This window comes from Amblyomma mixtum, chromosome 9 (assembly GCF_055824585.1).
Source record: "Amblyomma mixtum isolate Tamu chromosome 9, ASM5582458v1, whole genome shotgun sequence".
NCBI classification, from domain to species: domain Eukaryota; kingdom Metazoa; phylum Arthropoda; class Arachnida; order Ixodida; family Ixodidae; genus Amblyomma; species Amblyomma mixtum.
The window spans coordinates 56522931-56542203 of NC_143020.1; the positions used below are offsets into that span (position 1 = coordinate 56522931).

Below are 19273 nucleotides of genomic sequence, written 5' to 3' on the forward strand. Positions count from 1 at the left end.
TATCATTGTAATGGGACAGATTTGTCAGGCCAACGACACCGACGAATCCGATCGGCGGACGGTCAGCCTTGTCGGCGGCTGAGCGAAAGTACGATGATGAGGCGGCCGTGTGAATATGTTCGGGCTTCTAAATGAGCGATACGAACAGCTACATTTCACATGTGCACACCTGAACGCTCACTTGCGATAAGCGCTTGAAAAATTAATTTCAGTCGACGACGGCTCCCTTCCCTTCAGCGACGACTAGGCCTAGCGAGTCCGCCGGGTTGGATCTGTGATTGCGGTGGTTGTGAAGAGCGAATCACAAGCTTTGGCGAATGCAAATGGTCACCGAGTGTAGTTTTGGCAACAGCGACCTGAAATCAACTATTGCTTACATCGCAGGGCACGTATACGATGAACGGCAAACGCCGATGTGACCCAGACTGCCGAGTCGGGCTTTACGGCCAGCAGCAGTCGTCGCCGTCGCTAGCTTGTGGATAACAAGTTAGGCCGTTCCAGTTAAAGCGTATGGTCGCCAAACATACTTCTGCATGAAGTAGTTTGAAATAAAGTACTGGTCACGTCGGAGCAAGCCGGGACAAGAAGCAAGAAGCGCCGCTCCTGCTCGATGTCAACAACCCGGCTGTCGTGTTTCTCAAGCGTGCGATCGCATCATCACTTCCCACACATTGTCGCACTGCGTAAACAAGCACGGGTACAACTGGTAAAAAAGAAAACAGGTTGTTTAATAGAACTAAAACACAGATTACGTTTTATGTCATGAAAAGAGCTCTAGCTGTTTGTACGCAGCAATGTAAACAACAGTATGAGTACAGTCGTCCTCATCGGCGCACTCCTGTGGAAATTTCGTTGGTGTAATATTATGTTCGTTGGTGTAATATTATCTTCAAGCATTCCCTCAGACAGAGCACGAGCTATTTCCTAAACAAACAGCAGAAAAATGCGAACAGCGGGTATCGAAATGAACACCCTATTGAAAAAACTCTGCGTGAGTTTGCACGAGAACAGTGATTTTTGTACGATCACGTTCATTTTGCACACGATTGCGCAGAAATTGTGCGTTACCTGTACGCATTCTGTGCGTCCTGTGTGTACATGATCGCGTACTGTGAGCTGAAAGACGTACACGCACACTCTTTGTGTGTAAAAAATCGTGGACTCTCGTGGACAACTCTCTGTGCGTGGACATCTGCGTGCTGAGAGGGGGCTTGCCGAAGCTGTGCGTGCTTATGTGTGGCCATGTGTGCGTTTGCTTGCTTAGTAGCAACTTGTCGAGACTGTAAAGGCCCATTTAGGGTGAAAGCAAACAAAGTTCGAGCATTCAGTTAATGATTACTTCTCAATAATGAGCAATAAGCTCACGTTTTGCTGTTTTATAATTTTCGTCTTGGCGTAAGTACCCATTAATCATTTTCAACTTCAGCAAACAAATAACCAAAAAATTATCTTTTAGTGCAAAATGGTTCCCTTCGATACTGCAGGGACCTGTACATGACAACATGCACACTGAGCAAGAACTTGTCAACATTCCAAGTTCATTGTAAAATAATGTAAAAAACAAGCTTCTAATGACTCTTACAGCATCCTTCAGTTCTTCCTTTAACCAATTCTGAAAGTTACAGATATCTTATAGATGCATGATGAAAGCCATCCGGAGCATTTATGTTGTCGCCCGTCATGCAGACAGCCATATTTCGAAATCAGAAGCAACACAACCATTTGTTGCTTGCACTCGAAAGGAGTCAATCAATGGAATAACTCTGAAAGGGCAACAGTGTTTGTTAGGTGCAACAAACAAGCTTGGGGATATAATCAGGTTCAATCAAACATGACGTGCAGAAAGCGAATTGTGAGCTGTAACAGGAATGTTACGAGGCAATTTCTAAAACCATTGCCAAAGCAATTTCCAAAGTCATTAGCATAAATTTACATACACGTAATAAAGCCATGTAAGCCTACATGAAAAGACAGTTTTGAATTCACAGTTGGTGTCAAAAGTTCAGAAATTAGTGCCCTCTCTCAATTTCAGTGACAAATCACAGATCGATTAATTAATTCCCAGTATGGCTCCAGAACAAATCCAATGAATCTCAAATGTGCGAAGTATATATACCACACATGTTGCCTGATTAGCACCAGCATTGCATGATGCATGACGAAGTATCACACTCTTCATTCTTCTTCAATCTGTTTTGAAATTTGCACTACCACAAAGACCATCTGGATGGACTATGATTCCATCATATTGCTGAGAGTCACATTTGGAGACCAAGAGCAACACAACAGTGTGCTGCACATGAGTGGATATAATGCACTGGGACAACTGTGCACAGTAAGGAACGCTTGTAAGGCGTCAGGTATTTGCTTGGGGAATGTAATCAAGTTCAGTCATGTTTCATGTGTAGAAAGGAAGATAAAAGTTGTAGCAGAACTATGAAATCCAACATCCAATACTGAACTTCCCCAGGTGATCTACACACACATAAAAAGCACGAAAGGATAAGCTCAGCGGTACTGTTAAGTTTGATGCCCTTTGAGGTTTGACTTGCGCGTCTGTATGCAACCATCAGATACCATCTTGAAGTTACCAGAATGCCCAAAACAACTTTGTTGAACTGTTCAACTCTAAACTGAAATACTTTTCCTTACAACATTTTTTTTTGCAACATGCTGTGTAGCTAATTATAAAATAAAGAAAAGAAGCTGATAAAATTTTCTCATCTCAAGCGTACTGATAAGTACACAAATCTGAGTGCTTTCAAGAGAGGTGACGCACCCGGTATTCAGTGTCCAGAAGCATACATAATGCTGCAGAATCCTATAGCAAGAAAATTTCTTTTAGTTGACAGATGGCTATGTCTGGTCCCAAAGTCAATACCAAGTAAGGCGCATATCCTAACCTGCAATTACATGAAGCTGCACGTGCTTCATAGGCTGTAACTCCGCCAATAACTGCTACATATTTCCCACCTCTAGCACGAGGGCGGAATCAATATACAGCATGGAAACAGCAGTTTTGTTGCTTTAGCTTCTTTACTATGCTGTTTAGGCAAGAGACGAGTTGAAATATTTGCATGGGCAGTTCTCGATTGAAGTAACGTAAAAAACATCCGCACTCCTTTCTGCTGAAGCGACTGGTGGACCACTTTTGCATGTCGCATATCGTATGACTTGCTAAGGGTCCAGACTGACACACGCACTTCGTCAAACCTTCACAGAAAACACTCTTCGCTTTTGCTATAAGCTCCGGCCACAGGCAGTAAGTGTCCCGTCACCGTTCACATCGCAAAAGAAGGCAGCGCTCGCAGGCGGTCAGTTTGAGCTGACAGCGACAGGCGTTGCAGGCACACCGCCGACTAAGTTTCCAAGGAAGCCACACTGTAGAAGGGCGCCGTCTTGTAATCGAAACACACCACAGAAACAATGGCCGCTGTCGCTGCTTATGAGCCAGGCATTTTTGCAACGAAGTTAGCAGAGCAATAGGCCGAAAGGTTCGACTCATCAAACGACGGCACCGCACTGCTGACCTCATTATCGTTGTCGACCAGACATCCATAACACATATGCCCCGACGGATCGCTTAATTGGGAGCTGCTACTACTCTTGGATGAGAGCGCGCCCACCGGCAGCACACACCGGTAATCCTTCTTCTTTTGCGATTCCAGCACAGTAACAGCGGCGCACAAGACCGCCCAGCAGCAGCACGAGAAAACAAGCGAAGCTCACGGCGGTGATCTCAGAAACCATGCAGCATGTCGGATAGGCTTTGGATTTGACGCGCTAGACCATGCCCACTCACGCACGCACGCACGCACGCATGTACCGACACGCATATTCATGCGTCCACGCGTCACAAATATCTCAAGTTTTTAATGCTAATATGTGCACAAGAACTTAATTATTTTTGTAACGAAAGTTTCATTTGGTTTTAATCCTTTGCTATCGCACTGCCCAAAAGCATAGAGCCCGAAAGAGACGACCTGGAGGAATGCCTGGAGGCGATGCCTTTCTAAACGGGCCGAAGGAAGCCGGAACTGGCCGAAGCGCTAGCCAACGAACGCAGCGTCTGGGAAGGGACAGCATGGCGGACAGCGTTGCTACGTTTGTCGTGGTTAGAACACTATATCGTAGTCCTCCTTTGTGGTGCCGAGGGCGTGAACCATCGCTGGCATGAGCATTTGTCACTCTTCCGATATGTGATGTGCCGACAGCAGTGAAATTCGCTGGTGCGATGTACGAAAACGTGGTAAGGTGCTGAGTAAACCTGTGTTTATAGCGTGCGTCAGCGGGCTCGACGGATAGCGCGTCGTCCTTTGCGCGCCTTCACTGGAAACGCTATGCTGACGGCGGGGCTCATTTCCTCCATGGCGGAGCAGCTGGTGGGAGACCACTACCCGGGTGACATCTCGCATCTTGGGGGTAAGTTAATTTTCTTCGAACCTGTTCATTATTTCAAAGCCTTTGCGCACAACTGGCCACGTCAACACAGCTAGTACAGAGACGCGAAGACGCAGTGCCTATCGCGGCAGCACGCAGCGCTGAAAGGTTGTTTGCTGGCGGCACACGGGCATGAATGCGCGTGTAGTGTCAGTGGTCACACGGTCATGGTCAGTATGCCATGCAAATATGCACAGCTGATCCGATCGCGGGGTGCACGATATCGGCGCCGTACTGCCGCCGTACTGCCATTCATCTCTCGCCGAGAATGGAATATGTGCCCGCGAATAGATCTTCGGCCCGGGCTTTACATTCTCGCCGCATGTTACGCTGTAATTGAAGTAACAGCGCTCGAGCAGTATAACTACGTAGACTGCGATTCAGCTGTATGCGTTAGGATTGAGCTTCCTCCTCTTTCACTTGTATTTCACTTGTACTTTTATAAATTGTGTATTTAAGGTACGAAGCTCCGTATGATCCAGCTGCGTTCGTACTTATAGCCGAGCCAGTGTAGTCGAGCCTTGAATAGCAGAACGGTGAGATAAAAACAAATTGCTCTGAAGTTTTTCGCCTCTATTTTGGCATTCGCTTTTTCATACTTTGGCTCGGAGCTGAAATGGTACAAACAACTGCAAAATGCACACAGGTGCCCTAGCTCCATTTGGCCTAAATCCCGAAGTTGCAGTGAAATTTAAGGGTAATTGAGCCTTTAATATGTACGAAGAATAAACTTAATTGTTTCATGATTATAACCAATGGCGCAAATAAATCTGACTTTGACTTAAATATGCTGAGGTACCTCTCCAATACCTTATTTGATGTTAAAGGAAAAAGTGTGGTTTTTCTGCAATTGGCACTATTAATTCATCATACCTGTGAGAATGTGAAATCAGTGCTAATCATGCCAGATTTCAAATTGAGGGACGCATGCAGAATTTGAAGCAAACCAGCCTTCTACTGAAAATATCGTTCTGCTGTGGTCTGTTCTTTTGAATGGTGGCATGTATTGTAGAAACGATGCTGGATATCGATATGCAAGTGATGTCTCGTATGACTGCCTTGGTTATGAATTTCTTGTTGCCTGGCCCACTTCGAAATGTGGTTAAACAGTCGTGTTCCATTCTGCGACCGGCTCCTTTTTGTGCCTTGCATTTTGCCTTACATGCTTGATTCTAGTCCATTTTTTGCACTGTGCTGCTGTTAAATGTGTCTTTTTACCTTGCAGCAATCTCCACGTAGCTTTACCAGCAATGCCTCTTCCAAGCTCTCCAGTATAGCTGTGCCAGCCTTTCACTTGGTGCTAGGATGCCCAGCAAGCAAGCAGGCTTTTGAGGTAAGCACTGAAGACATCTTCCGACACAAGTAGCTTTTATTTTCCTAGTCCACTGCTACTTGTGTGACCCCTCGTTATGTTGATTTTTGCAAGTTAGGTTGCCTATTAAGGGCTCTCTTTTGTTTTTCACCTGGTGCTGTGGCCTGCTGCATTGGTGTTCGGCTACTGAGCCCAAAGACGCGGGATTGAACTGTGGTGGCTTCGTTTCGACAAGGCGAAATGCATATTTGCTCGTGTGTTATGCAATGTCAGTGCATGTTAAGGAATCTTTGGTGGTCGAAATTTATGCACAGCCCTCCTCTATGAATGGAGCTATTGTTCAACTTTGAGGCGTTAAAGGGACACTGATGGCAAGCTGAAGTTGACCTGTGATGATGAAGTTCCGCATCCTAACCACAAAGACGACACTTTTTCTGAAAGTGGAGCTTTATAAGCCAGAGAAAGCAAAACATACAATTGTCATCAGCACCGGCTGATATCGGAAATAAATTGCGATGCACTGACTCCGTTTTTTTTTGGCACAGATTCCAGAGGCTAGGCTGAACTGCCATTCACCTCAGAACGGTTATCATGGAGTCCTTTGTGTAGACTTCATGAGTTCAAATCGAGTGTCGGGAAAATTTTTAAATGTAATTTTTGCGCCAATCATTGTGTTGATGGCCTTTGCGCTGCTGTTAAAACCCGGGATAGCAGTATGGTATCCCATAAAACTAGGTTCAGGACTTGCAGGAAGTGGTTTATCACATTCCGCTAGCTTGTGCAAGAAACTACTTCAGGGATATGTGCAGGTGTCTTTAATGTGTTCCTGAGTGAGCACTAACTCGTTAGGGGGAAGGCAGCTTCTAATCTGGCACTACAGTGCCAATGTCGTGAGTGTAAATCATAAGATGACCCATCAGTGTGTACGCCTGATTTCTGTGACACTTCAGTGGTGTATAGAAGTGGTAAACAAATCTGTAAGGTATTTGATGCATATCTCCAAGGCAACGGCTGTATGAGTAGCGAAGCCATTAGTCAATCTTCAACGGAAAGAATTTTCTCTTTTAGATGACGTGCTTGTATATCAGTGACAGTTATTTGTTGTCCTGCCTTTCACTGGTGTGGGTCATGTGTGTGCGCATCTTCATGCGAGCCTTCTTTTCCTTCACAAAAAATTCAATTGATAGTCCAACCTGTTTTCTTCTCTTTTCCTGTGTTGCATCTTTTGGCTGGTTTTAAATCTGTAACTGAGCTCAGACCATGATAATAACAGCCGGAAAACAGGGCTACTGAATGTGAGCTTGGCATACATGCGTACTGTATGTGTGAAAGTGCAGTTTACAATATTCAGAAATGCGATAGCCTTACAAGAATCTAAAATTTTGTTGGAATTCCTATTTGTTCTCTGTTCAAGTGTCGAGAGTTTTTCTGCTTCATCGTGTGATTAGAGCCACTTTGGTACTTAAGTTGAAATCTTTTCTTTAGCCTGCATGTTTCTCACTTTTGGGACAGAAATGTGGAGGCTAATTAAAAGAGTTCAGCTTAAAAGAGTATAGACACCTAATCTTGGTGGCATGTTTTCTTCTCTATAATGCTGCGGAAGACACTACTATGCATGAATCACCATCTGGTATTCGCGTGAGACTGCTAAATAATTTATAATCAACTTTTTCTGCCATCCTGTTTCGGTGAACAATTTGACTATGGCTATGACATCAAAGAGAGGTTATAGGTCACGTGAGGCGTGGAAAAACTGCACTTATAATCGCTGCTTCATCATTTTAATTCGCTACAGCGCTGACACCAGCATTCCTTAAGAGCCAGAAGTACCAATTGTATTGCAGTTTTTCATGCCTCACATGACCAATAACCTCGCTTTGACGTCACAGCCATCATTCAGCTGTCGAAACCGAAACAAATACAGCAGGAGAAAGAAATTTGATTATAAATTATTTAGTGGTCATAGGAGGATGCCATGTGGTAATTCATGTATAATACTTTATGCCTTATTACAAAGAAAAAAACACGTGCCAAACGATAAGGACAGCAAAGTGAGCTATGGAAAGAAAAATGATAAGTCTAACATTAAGAGACCAAAAGGGGGCGGAGTGGGTGAGGGAGCAAACGCGGGTTAATGACATGCTACTTGAAATTAAGAGGAAGAAATGGGCCTGGGCGGGACTTGTAATGGGAAGACAACATAACCGCTGGTCCTTAAGGGTAATGGAGTGGATTCCAAAAGAATGCAAGCATAGCAGGGGGCGGCAGAAACTTAGATGGGCGGATGAGGTTAAGAAGTGTACGGGGATATGGTGGCCACACCTAGCAAAGGACAGGGTTAATGTGGAGACATGGGTGAGTCCTTTGCCCTGCAGTGGGCCTAGTCAGGCTGATGATGATGGTATGTGTCGCACCTGCTGCTTCGTGCTATCAGCTGGCCCATGCTTGGCCGACCAGACTAGCCAAATTTGTGATGTGGGTTCTCTATTGCACTTGCATTTGTGTACACAGAGGACTTGGATGGTAGCAGGCGATCCTGTGCATGTGTTCACGCCACAGCACACATGACCCACACTGAAAGCTTCTCTGCCTTTAGTAAGACAGCTGCATCAGTCTGGGGCATAACGTATCCCATTGCTAGAGTATGAGTAAATTGCTCTCGAATTTTAATCTGGTATCAGGTAGCATAGCGCAAAAGAAGGCTAGCACGGCTGCCTAATATTCTCTTGGGCAGCTGTGTTGGATTTTCAGTGCCTGTTAGTGTAATCTGTGAAAGTTCACTGTAAACCATTCGTTTCGATGTAAATTAGGAAGTCCTTAGAGCCCTGTACTTTTTAATGATAATAACAAGGTAATGCAGTAATTCAATTGTACCTGTTCTCTTTCAACACAGTAAAGTGCTGCTGGGTCGAGTTCACAGTTTTACTTTGTAGGTGTGCTCAGGCTGTCATCATCTGCAGCAGCAGCAGCCTGACTACACGCACTGCAGGGCAAAACCTCTCCCATGTCTCTCCAATTAACCCTGTCCTCTGCCAATTGTGGCCACCGTATCCCCGCAAACTTCTTAATCTCATCCGCCCACCTAATTTTCTGCCGCCCCCTGCTACATTTACCTTCTCATGGAATCCACTCTGTTACCCTCAAGGACCAGCGGTTGTCTTGCTTTTGCCTTACATTCCCTGCCCGAGCCCATTTCTTCCTTTTGATTTCAAATAGGATTTCATTAACCCGCATTTTTTCCCTCACCCACTCCGCCCGCTTCCGGTCTCTTAACGTTACACCTATCATTTTTCTTTCCATAGCTCGCTGCGTTGTCCTTGAATTAAGCCGAACCCTCATTGTTAGCCTCCACATTTCTGCCCCATAGGTGAGTACCAGTAAGATACAGCTGTGTTAGACTTTTCTCTTGGGGGATATTGGCAACTGGCTTTCACGATCTGAGAGAACCTGCCATATGCGCTCCACCCCGTTCTTATTCTTCTAGTTATTTCCCTCTCATGATCCGGATCAGCGGTCACTACCTGCACTAAGTATACATATCCTCTTACTACTTCTAGCACCTCGCTACCAATTGTGAACTGCTGTTCCCTTGCTAGACTGTTGAGCATTACTTTGGTTTTCTGCGTGTTCATTTCTAGCCCCACAATTCTGCTCTGCCTGTCTAACTCATTCATCATGCTTTGCAGTTCATATCCTGAGTGGCTTAGCCAGGCAATGCCATCAGGGAATTTCAAATTACTTAGGTATTCTCCAGTAACTCTTCTCCCCAACTGTTCCCATTTCAGGCCCCGGAATACCTCCTGTAAACAGGCAGTGAATAGCATTGGTGAAATCGTGTCTCCCTGCCTGACACCTTGCCTTATTGGAATTTTATTGCTGACCTTATGCAGAACTATGGTAGCTGTGCAGTCGTTATAAATATCTTCCAATATTTTCACATAACACTCTTCTACACCCTGATTCCACAATGCCTGCATGACAGCTGTGGTTACACCGAGTCAATTGCTGTCTGGTAGTCAATGAAGGCTATATATTGGGGTTGGTTGTATTCTGCCCATTTCTCTATCACCTGATTGATTGCATGAATGTGGTCTCTTGTTGAGTAACCTTGTAGACAATGGATAGTAAGCTGATCGGTCTGTAAATCTTCAAGTCCTTGACATCTTCTTTCTTATGAATTAAAATAATGTTCGCATTCTTTCAAGCTCCTGATACGCTCGTGGTCACGAGGCAAGCGTATGCAGGGTGGCTAGTTTCTCTAGCATAATCTCTCCTCCATCCTTCAACAAATCTGCTGTTACCTGATCCTCACCAGCTGCTTTACCCCTTTGCATTGCTCCTGAGGCTTTCTTTACTTCCTCCTTCGTTACTGGCGGGTGTCCCATTGCTGTGCTCTACTGCCTCTCTCTGTAACGTTCTGATACTGTAGAGATTTGTGTAGAACTCTTCGGCTACTTTAACTATCTTATCCATATTGCTTATGACATTGCCCTCTTTGTCTTTTAGCGCATACATCTGGTTTTTACCAGTGATTAGTTTTCTCTTCACTGATTTTAGGCTACCTCCATGCTTTAGAGCATGCTAGGTTTTCTCCATGTTAAACTTTCTTATGTTGGCTACCTTGCACTTATAATTAACTTCGATAGCTCTCCTAGTCCTATTCTATCTCTGAAGTTAGACGTCCTCATGCTTTGGCGTTTCTTCATCAGATCTTTCGTCTCCTGAGATAGCTTGCAGGTATCCTCTCGAATGATCTGACCACATACTTCTGCAGCACGCTGCAATGAATTTAAATATGTATTTAAAGATAACAGTTAAGGTGGGAGATTGAGCTTTGAGATTTGCACTTCAACTCGGGAGTTATGCCGCTGCTACACAGAATACTTGATCGCCGTAGAGATATTTCATCATCTCGCACCAAACTGCCGTGGAGCCACTGTCACAGTTGATAATTTTGCTGGGAAGCTGTTGTAGCACTCACGCAGTTTTGAAAAGGTGGTATTCATTGTTTTTGTGCTATTGGCAACAGTGATAATACGCTTGCTGCAGTGTTTTGTGGCCAGCCTTCTTTTTTTTCAGTGAAATAAGTTGTACATTTCATGTTGAGTATTCTTTCAGCGATTAAATTGCTTTGATTTTATTCCTTAGTGTTTGTTGCGAGTGCTCCATGTCTGAGTGCAAATTTCAAAATCTTGATAGATGTCCACACTGTTCTAGGGACTCTGTGGCTATTGGAAATGCCCATTTAGCTGCATTCAAGTGTCACTGAGTTGATGGCCATTTGAAAGCCTTCAAAATGCCTGTGTGACACGGTTATTAGATTTTGTGCAGGTTTGATGCTGAGCAGCCTGCGTGCTTGAGTCGGGTTTTCCAATGTCTGTATTTCAAACCTGATACTTTTCGAAATCATCATTAGTTCAGTAATGGAACTACTTGTGCCCTTTTCTGGAATTTCCAGAAAACAAATTAACTGAATTTTTTTGCATATACTGCTACCTTTTTGCAGGTGCTGCATAGTGAGAACCTGGATCAAGACGCCAACCTGCTGGACTTGGAGAAGCTGAAGAAATTGTTTAGCCACTGTGTGGCACCCGTCATGAGGGATGTGGCATTAATAAAGCCAGTTAAGGTGACCTTATCTATGTCCTTTTGCAAGCATGCTACACACATGAGAGCCATCCCACGAAGCACCATTGCTGCAAAGCTTGTTATCTCACAACATGCATGCTGAATGAGGCAGTGACAGACAGGTGAGGAGGCCTTTAGGTAGGGCATTGGCGTGACGTGTTGAGCAGTGATGTAGGAGCCTTGCAGCCATGCAAGGTATTATCGGTATCATGATGGTAACTCCATTTGACACTGTCTAGTGCTCTGTGAGCCAGACAAGGCTCTTGAACATTCTGGGACTCACCCTTGGCTCTCGGACATTCTGGAAGCCCCACCCGGCTTGCGCATGTCACGCGAGGATGTCTCCTGCTGTACGAGCCTTACGCGGCTTACGCACTTTATGTGACAGATGTCTCGCATTTGCGAGCTTGCTCGGCTTGCGCAAATTGTGTGAAATATGTCTCGTGTTCTGCGACCTCGCTCAATCGTCACAATGTGCGTGGCAATAAACACGCAAAGATAGGCACGCAGAATCCACGTTCAGTATTTTCAATCCACAGAGCCGAAAGCAGTCGCTCGGCTGTGGGCGGGGCGAAGCGACGGCAGTGGCGACGGCTATTGGTCGGTTCGGGCTCGAAGGCATTCCAAAATCTGGAATGTCTCCGCGAGCTCCGTCGACTTGAATGTCATCTGAACCGAATGGCGTTGAAAAACTTCGTGTAGCAGCGTTGGTTTGGCATCCGAGTCGGTTGGAAGGCATTCGAAACGCCCGTGTAGCAGGGGTATTATATTGTTTGCCAGTGTTGGAGCGTGTATCCACCCCTTGGTGATTTGCCAGTTATGTATTTGTTTTTTTTTATGTGTCTGGTAGGCATGCGTCTTCTGGTGACCTAGGTTGGCTGTTTCTCGATTAAACTTTAGTTAATCAATTAATATGCAACAACACAGAAGCTTCTGCTCGTCAACAAAGTCTACCCCATTTGTCTACCCCATTCATGTGAACCTGTGCCAGGCCGCAGAGGCATTTTTTTGTTTTCGCTACAGTTTATGGTCATTTGAGGACAGTGCAAACGATGAAAAAGTAGTGAAAAGGTATGTTTAATTGCGTGAACTGTGCCTACGATTAAAAGGAGTGCCCTACATTGTGCGATGGCGAAGAATAGTGACTCTTTTCTGCAATAACTTCCGCTTCTTATTACAGAGCCGCGACAACGTGCATCAAATTTTTCGAGAATAAACTGACATTCTTCTTATTTTAGTTTTTTGCATTTTAATGTATCGATGATGCGGTATGCAACTAGCATAGGCGAAAAATGCTCGAAAGGAGTGGGGATGCAGCACTCAGAAAATTTAGAGGGGGGGTAGGGGTTCTGAAGCACCCCCCAATGTTCTATAATGTTGTGCAGCATACTCCAACGTTGCAGCAACGTGCCAATAAGTTGGTCAGGGTGACATTGGTTTGGTTCATTGGTTTATTGGGGTTTAACGTCCCAAAGCGACTCAGGCTGACGGACGCCGTAGTGAAGGGCTCCGGAAATTTCGACGACCTGGGGTTCTTTAGCGTGCACTGACATCGCACAGTACACGAGCCTCTGGAATTTAGCCTCCATCGAAATTCGGCCTCCACGGCTGGGATCGAACCCGCGTCTTTCGGGTCAGCAGCCGAGCGCCGTAACCACTGAGCTACCGCTGCTGCGGTCAGGATGACACTATCTGCTAACATTGCAGCCACAGGCTCAGAAATTGGTTAGGATAACATACCATCTGCCATCGTTGGAACAAAATCGAGAAGCAACGTTCAGGCAATATAGCGTGGTGAACGTTATTATAACGTTCAATTCATAACAGTAATGCAACATTACAAATATATTTTAAGCACAATGTTCCAGAACTCTTCTACTCTTGTTACAGTAAACATTTTTTTTCAACTAACAGTACTTTGCGCTAAACCTCTTCTATTGCGAATGCCATAGATTGCATGCACGACTTCATTAATTTGTCGCAAAGCTTGGTTTATTACCCATTCGTCACTATCACCCTTGAGACACCCTTCAGTGACGGCTATACAAGCTTGACTCTATGTTATCCGTTCAGAGGTGAGTGTACGAGTTGCATGTTGTACTGTATTGTGGAGCTGAAGTGTCGGTTGCTCTCGTTGATCCTTGCAAAGCGTTGTGATATGTTGCGAAGCTTACCAATTGCAGGCTTGAAGGCTGGTGCAGGACTGATGAACTTTTCAATAATGTTGCATTTTTGTTACGAAACAGTGTGGCAATGTTGTACATACTGTATGTCACATGTGGACACAACATCACAGAAAGCGTTGCAGCAATGTTTATGTACTTATGTTGTCTTGACATTGTCAAAGGAGGACACTAGGCACGTTAATGCAACCTAAAAAGGTAATATTGGTGCAATGTTCCAGCAACAATTTGTGCTACTAGGGACGTTAAAGAATGATGGGGACAGGTCCGATTGAGTAAAGGAATGGGGTGGACTTAGCGCCCCCTTACGCACGCCCCCCTGTGCGCACCCCTATGGGCCTAACTTGCTTAGCTGGAAAGAAGGAAAAATGCGCAAGCGGTAATTCAAGGATAACCGGAGGAAACCGAGGGCGCAGAATTGGGTGGAGGAGGGAAAGTGACTACCTCAGCGGTCAGGGAAGGAGTGAGTGTGCAGCCTGGCAATCGCTCATTAGTCAGTGCACTTCATAGCCAAATGTAGCGGTGGTAATTATTTCTTGTAGTCAGTTCCTGCTCCCGAAGAGAGCAGGAGCGAAGAGAGAGATTTTTGTCAGCTGTCCGAAATGAGGCGACACGAACGTTAAGGATAGCGTCACCGCAGCGCTGGTCTCAGAACTCACTACTGCAAGATGGTTACAGCATGGTTACAATTTATGGCTACAGCATCGGCTTCGGGCATGACGCCTTTACGCGTCTGTGACACCCAGAGAGCCACATACAAAAGCTTTGCTGTAGCGACAGGTGGTGGTGGTGGTAATGGTTTAATAACAAAACCCAAAATAGAGTCTAACGGAAGGAAATGTTGCTGGCCGCCGCAGTTGCTACAAAATACTTTATATCGCAAACACACGAGCTGCGACTGGCGAAAATAAAACTGACAGAGAGACGATAGCTGGGTGATGTACAGATGGGAACGATGGCGCAAGAGTGGGCCCGTTTCGACACCAGAAGTGCTATGTCAGGAGGCGCCCCTACACAGAGCGGCACGGGTCGGAACTTGGATGGGGGGGGGGGGGGGTCTGTTACTTTTGCCCCCCGATGGTACATTATTTACAAATACACAAAAAGTAAACATGTTTACGCCGCTCGCGCGAGTTTCCAGGCGCAGCTGGAATTATTATTGCGCGCGAGCGACCACTACATATACAAAAGGTGTTTCAACACTGTCGGAAATTTTTAAATGTAGGCTTTTCCAGTTAGAAGAGCGCTTTTTCGGCATTGTATTGTCAGCGATGTAGTACTTCAGAAGGCAGCTATGGCGTGCTCACTAGCACAGCTGGTTAAATTATATTGTTACGTGGCAGGAGGCGTTCACACCATGCAGAACACTGGTGCACTCAAGCCGATCACAACACAAGCACAGGGCGCACCGGATGCCAAAACACAGGCCACTGCACAGGATTCGGAGTGGAGCCCGAGCTAAAGCCCCTCGATAGCCCGAGCACGCGCCAAGCGCCCTCTCACTTCGTCTGCCTCATCTTCTCTAAGTCGACCCGTAGCAATATATAATGTAGTTTTGGAAATAAAAATATTAGGCTCCTTACATATGCAGCTCACGGTAATGTCAATATCAGTTTTCAGAATTTCGAAAATGCAATTCGCGTCGCCGCCGCAGCGCAAGGAATTCTGGGACCACATATGCCCTTAAACCGAAACCGCGCGAACCGATAGAGATAATGAGTTAATAACGCGGGCGAAGTAACAACGCAAAGAATTCTAGGACCGCATTTGCTCTAAAACCGAAACCGCGCGAAAAGGAAGAATTATTAATTGGAGCAGCTCGGCAGAACGACGACGATCCAACCGGTCACAGCTGTGCGGCTGAGCCGACGGCCTGGGATATCGGCGGGAAACGCGGAGACAATTATGGGGCAGCTGTTGCCATCTATCGGGCTCGTAGGAAAAGTAGCGCTTGGCGGCTGTGAGGTGCTGCCGCCTCTCAATCGATTTTAAAAGGCATGAATCGGAAAACGAATTCCCCTAAATATTCCTGTTTTCTTCTCTCGACCTCCGTCTTGATGTGTTGTGGTTTGTGTTATAAGAAAATAAAAGCTGCGTCGAACACACCTGCAACGCCAAGCGACAAAGTGCTTCGCGTTATTTTGTGGACAAGTGGGCGGGGAACGTCTGGTTTGTCGACGAAAGCAGTGCGGAAACGACGATTTTTCGGAGCTCCTTCCGGCGCTTTACAACGCGCACATAGTCGGCCGTGAAAGTGAGCGCAGAAGTGCTTCAATAAGGATTAGCCTCTCCGGCTTCCTTCATGGTGCGACGCGATAGCCGTGAAGCCTGATGCTGATTCACAATGCTGATTCACAAAAATAAAAAAACCTGGCTCAACTTCGATGTTGACGGCCTTCAATATAGCAATGTAATCTGGCGTCCTTGAATCAGAAATTACAAGGCTGGTGAGTTCGTTTTAGTTAATTAATCGCATTTTATCGGAGCTCTACTGCGTATGTGATGTATGTGTTGGTGCGCAGTCCACCTGCGCAGGTCCCATTCGCGTATTTCTCGGAGCTTTTAAAAATAAAAATCGGCAAAGATAAAAAAAATCACTCTGTTACATTTCGTTTTTTCGTTTCGTTTTTGGATAAAACGCGGTTTTAACCCAATGTCCCGCGCCGTACAGTTTTTGCTTTTTTTTAAATCGGATTAAACATGATTTCGACAGAATATCTGCCTTCTTGAGAATGTAGTTTTTAGTGATTGAAGCCAAAGGTAATTAACGCAATTTAGTGGAAACTTCGTGCTCATTACACAAAGGTGATTTCAGATGTTGGCACGTGCTACCCAGTAAACCAAACTCGCCTACAAAACAGCTTGGCTCAGTTTTACCGTGCTTTACGTAGGTAGTGCTAATTTAGTCACTTGCACTAATGTGTTGTATACATCTTTGAGTTGAAGTATTCTATAGTCGGATTTAAGAAGGCAGCGGCTTTTCCCCGTCAAAGGACCCTCTTCCAGCCAATGGCGTCGGCCGATTCTCATGACCCTGCTAGGGTGACAATGCAGGGAGCGGTGCCACAATGGAGAAAGGGGTCTATCCCCGACTAGGGAGGGGGGACTATCACCTTTCATCTGCCACTCCCTGCACTGTCACGCTAGCAGGGCCTTGAGAATCAGCCGATGCCACTGGCTGGAAGGGGGGGGGGGGTCCTTTGACAGGGAAAAGCCGCTGCCTTCTTAAGTAAGCCAATGTGTCGATCTGCTATATTGCCTTCAGAAGCATGTGTTTTGACATTTTTGCCAAAAACGTTTCAACTTGATTAATCTATACGAAGGTATTCTAGCACATGCGTTCCAACATTCATTAGAGTGCGCTCATTGCAATAATTTAACTTCAATAAAATGTGATAACAATGCTTCAGTACGAAGTGCGTCTCACTCTTGCACAAATAAAATGTGATAACAATGCTTCAGTACGAAGTGCGTCTCACTCTTGCACATTGAAGTGGACCCCGTGTGTGGTTCAGTAAATACACGTCTGTACATTTTTTTAAATGTTGCTGTTAAATGGTGCAGCCAGATATGCAGACGCATACAGTTAAAAGGAAAAGATCGGATTTGGCCGGTTGGTCCGATCGTACGTTGGTCAGCGGTACTTTGTCCGCTCGTCCGGCGACACGTTGCCGGTTGGGGCAGCCACTCCAGACTTCTTCAGACAAAACTGATTTAATCAAGACGAGACCGAAATACAAACACTTAAAGAAAAGGCGGTTTAAAGAAAGGCTGTTAAAAAAAGGCCGTCGAAAAGCGGCCGAGACTGGGACTCGGCGCGCTCCTCCCCGCTCTTTGTTTGCAGCGGTTTTTATCCCCTCGATAATTGGGCGGAGCTTTAATAAACCGGCTCTCGCCCAATTCCAACCAATACTGCTGCAGTGGCACTGCGCATACAAGTAGGCGGAGCCCAGTGCACGCCAGAGCCCGACTCTGGAGGCGCCACTGCTTAGCTAGACAGTCGGGGGTTTAAGGAGTCGTCGACCTTATTGTCCCCCACCCCCACTTCTATGTTTGTCAAGGGATCCTTTCAAGGGGTCGTCGGCCCCTTGGTCCCCGACAAGGCGGTCGCGGTCTTTCCCGCAGCCTTGGACGGCATCCGAAGCATCCGAAGCGCGCGACCCGCTGTCGCCATTCCTAACCCCTCCAGACGGACACGGTAGGGGGAAATTAGCTACTAGCGCCATAGGCTTCTGCCTTAACACCTCCCCACCAAGAATGTTGGGTGGACGCTCGCCGTACACACAACATACCAAAGCGCGCAAAAGTACAAAAGACCCGGCCGTGAACAAAAAAAAAAAAAACCCCGACAGCACACACAAAAAAAAACGGATCTCAACTGAGCACTGTACGAACAATATAAAAAAGGAGCGCTTCTGCGTCCTACTAACAATTCCAAGAGAAAACCTGCTCAGGACGCTGTCTGCATGCAGATGCAAACACAATGCTCAATTCACACATTTCAATTCCAAGCAGAGAAGCACAAATAGAACCCTCTGGTAAACTCCTGACAAAAATCATACATGGAACAACATGTCAATAAACACAAGATGAAGAAAACATTATGCTACAGAGTTTTCATTAAATTGCATATACACCGCAACACGATCCCAACGGGGGCAAGACAAATAACACGGCACTCTTCAGACGCGGATTATGTCCTCAGCTCAAGAACAGCTCACAAAGGACACAATCATCACACCCGCATGATCCTGTCAAGTCATTTTCACAGTCTCAGCTGTACACTGTTCATGTCTCCCCACTCTCACCCACTGCCTCATATTGCGCTCGAGCCACAGAGCATTTTTGCGCGTATCGCAACCTGGCAGTGGCAGAGTGGGCTAAGGCTGTGGACATTAGGCGCTCGTCGCCATCCACCAGGATCGAACACGCCGTCATATGCGGCGTCTAAGCTTGCGATCCACCTGTTGCGCCGACCCGCAACGAGATCGCAGCATGGATCGCGATACGCCCCTATCAGCGGCAGTGTAACTTCGCTCCTCTGAAGGCCTGGAGCGAATTCGCCGTCGCCACTACTCAGATCCCACTCATCTACCCCGAAGGCTATCGCGGTGTTACACGGGTCTGATTTTTCCGAATCAGAACAGCCTCGCCTACCCAGCTGTGCTGCTGGCTTCTCCGACACCGCTGTGAGTGCTGCGCATGGTCTCTGAACACACCTGTCACTTTCATCAAACCCTGCCTGGCATACTGATGCTTCGGTGGGCAACGAAAGGTCGTACTGGGATACCCGGCCAGCCGAGCCGTTCATACCGTTTTGCTCATCAGTGCCATTAGCACCACTACTAACATGTTCGGCTGCCTCGCCAGAGTTGGCTTGCACAGTTTCATCACGAGACGAATTTTTACCTGCAATGTCCGTGGAGCTCGCCTCCACCTCGGGAACCAAAGCCTGCTTTCCTGTGTCAACGCTCGTGGCTGACAGCACAATGGGCGGCTCCTCGGCGCTAGTGATCGTTTCACTCTCTGCAGGAACCACAGGTTCCTCCTTGCTGTTCTCAAAAGGAACCGACCGAATGCCGCTGCCGCTATCCTCATTCTTCGCTATCTCGATCAGCAATTGATCACCGCCTGTCGCGCTATTAGAGAATGCCTTTGTCTGTGCCGGCTCCGGCAGCACACTCGCCGCTCTCCGTGAGCGTTGCTCCTG

At 46.3% G+C, this 19273-nt stretch overlaps 1 long non-coding RNA gene across 1 annotated transcript; it reads left to right on the plus strand.

The window, feature by feature from the left end:
* The first annotated feature begins 3440 nt into the window (after nt 1–3440).
* LOC149329132 (uncharacterized) lies at nt 3441–11385 on the plus strand. Its single transcript, XR_016285546.1, has 3 exons — nt 3441–4422; nt 5666–5773; nt 11259–11385. It is a non-coding gene; the product is annotated as an uncharacterized LOC149329132 (long non-coding RNA).
* Nucleotides 11386–19273: the final 7888 nt, after the last annotated feature.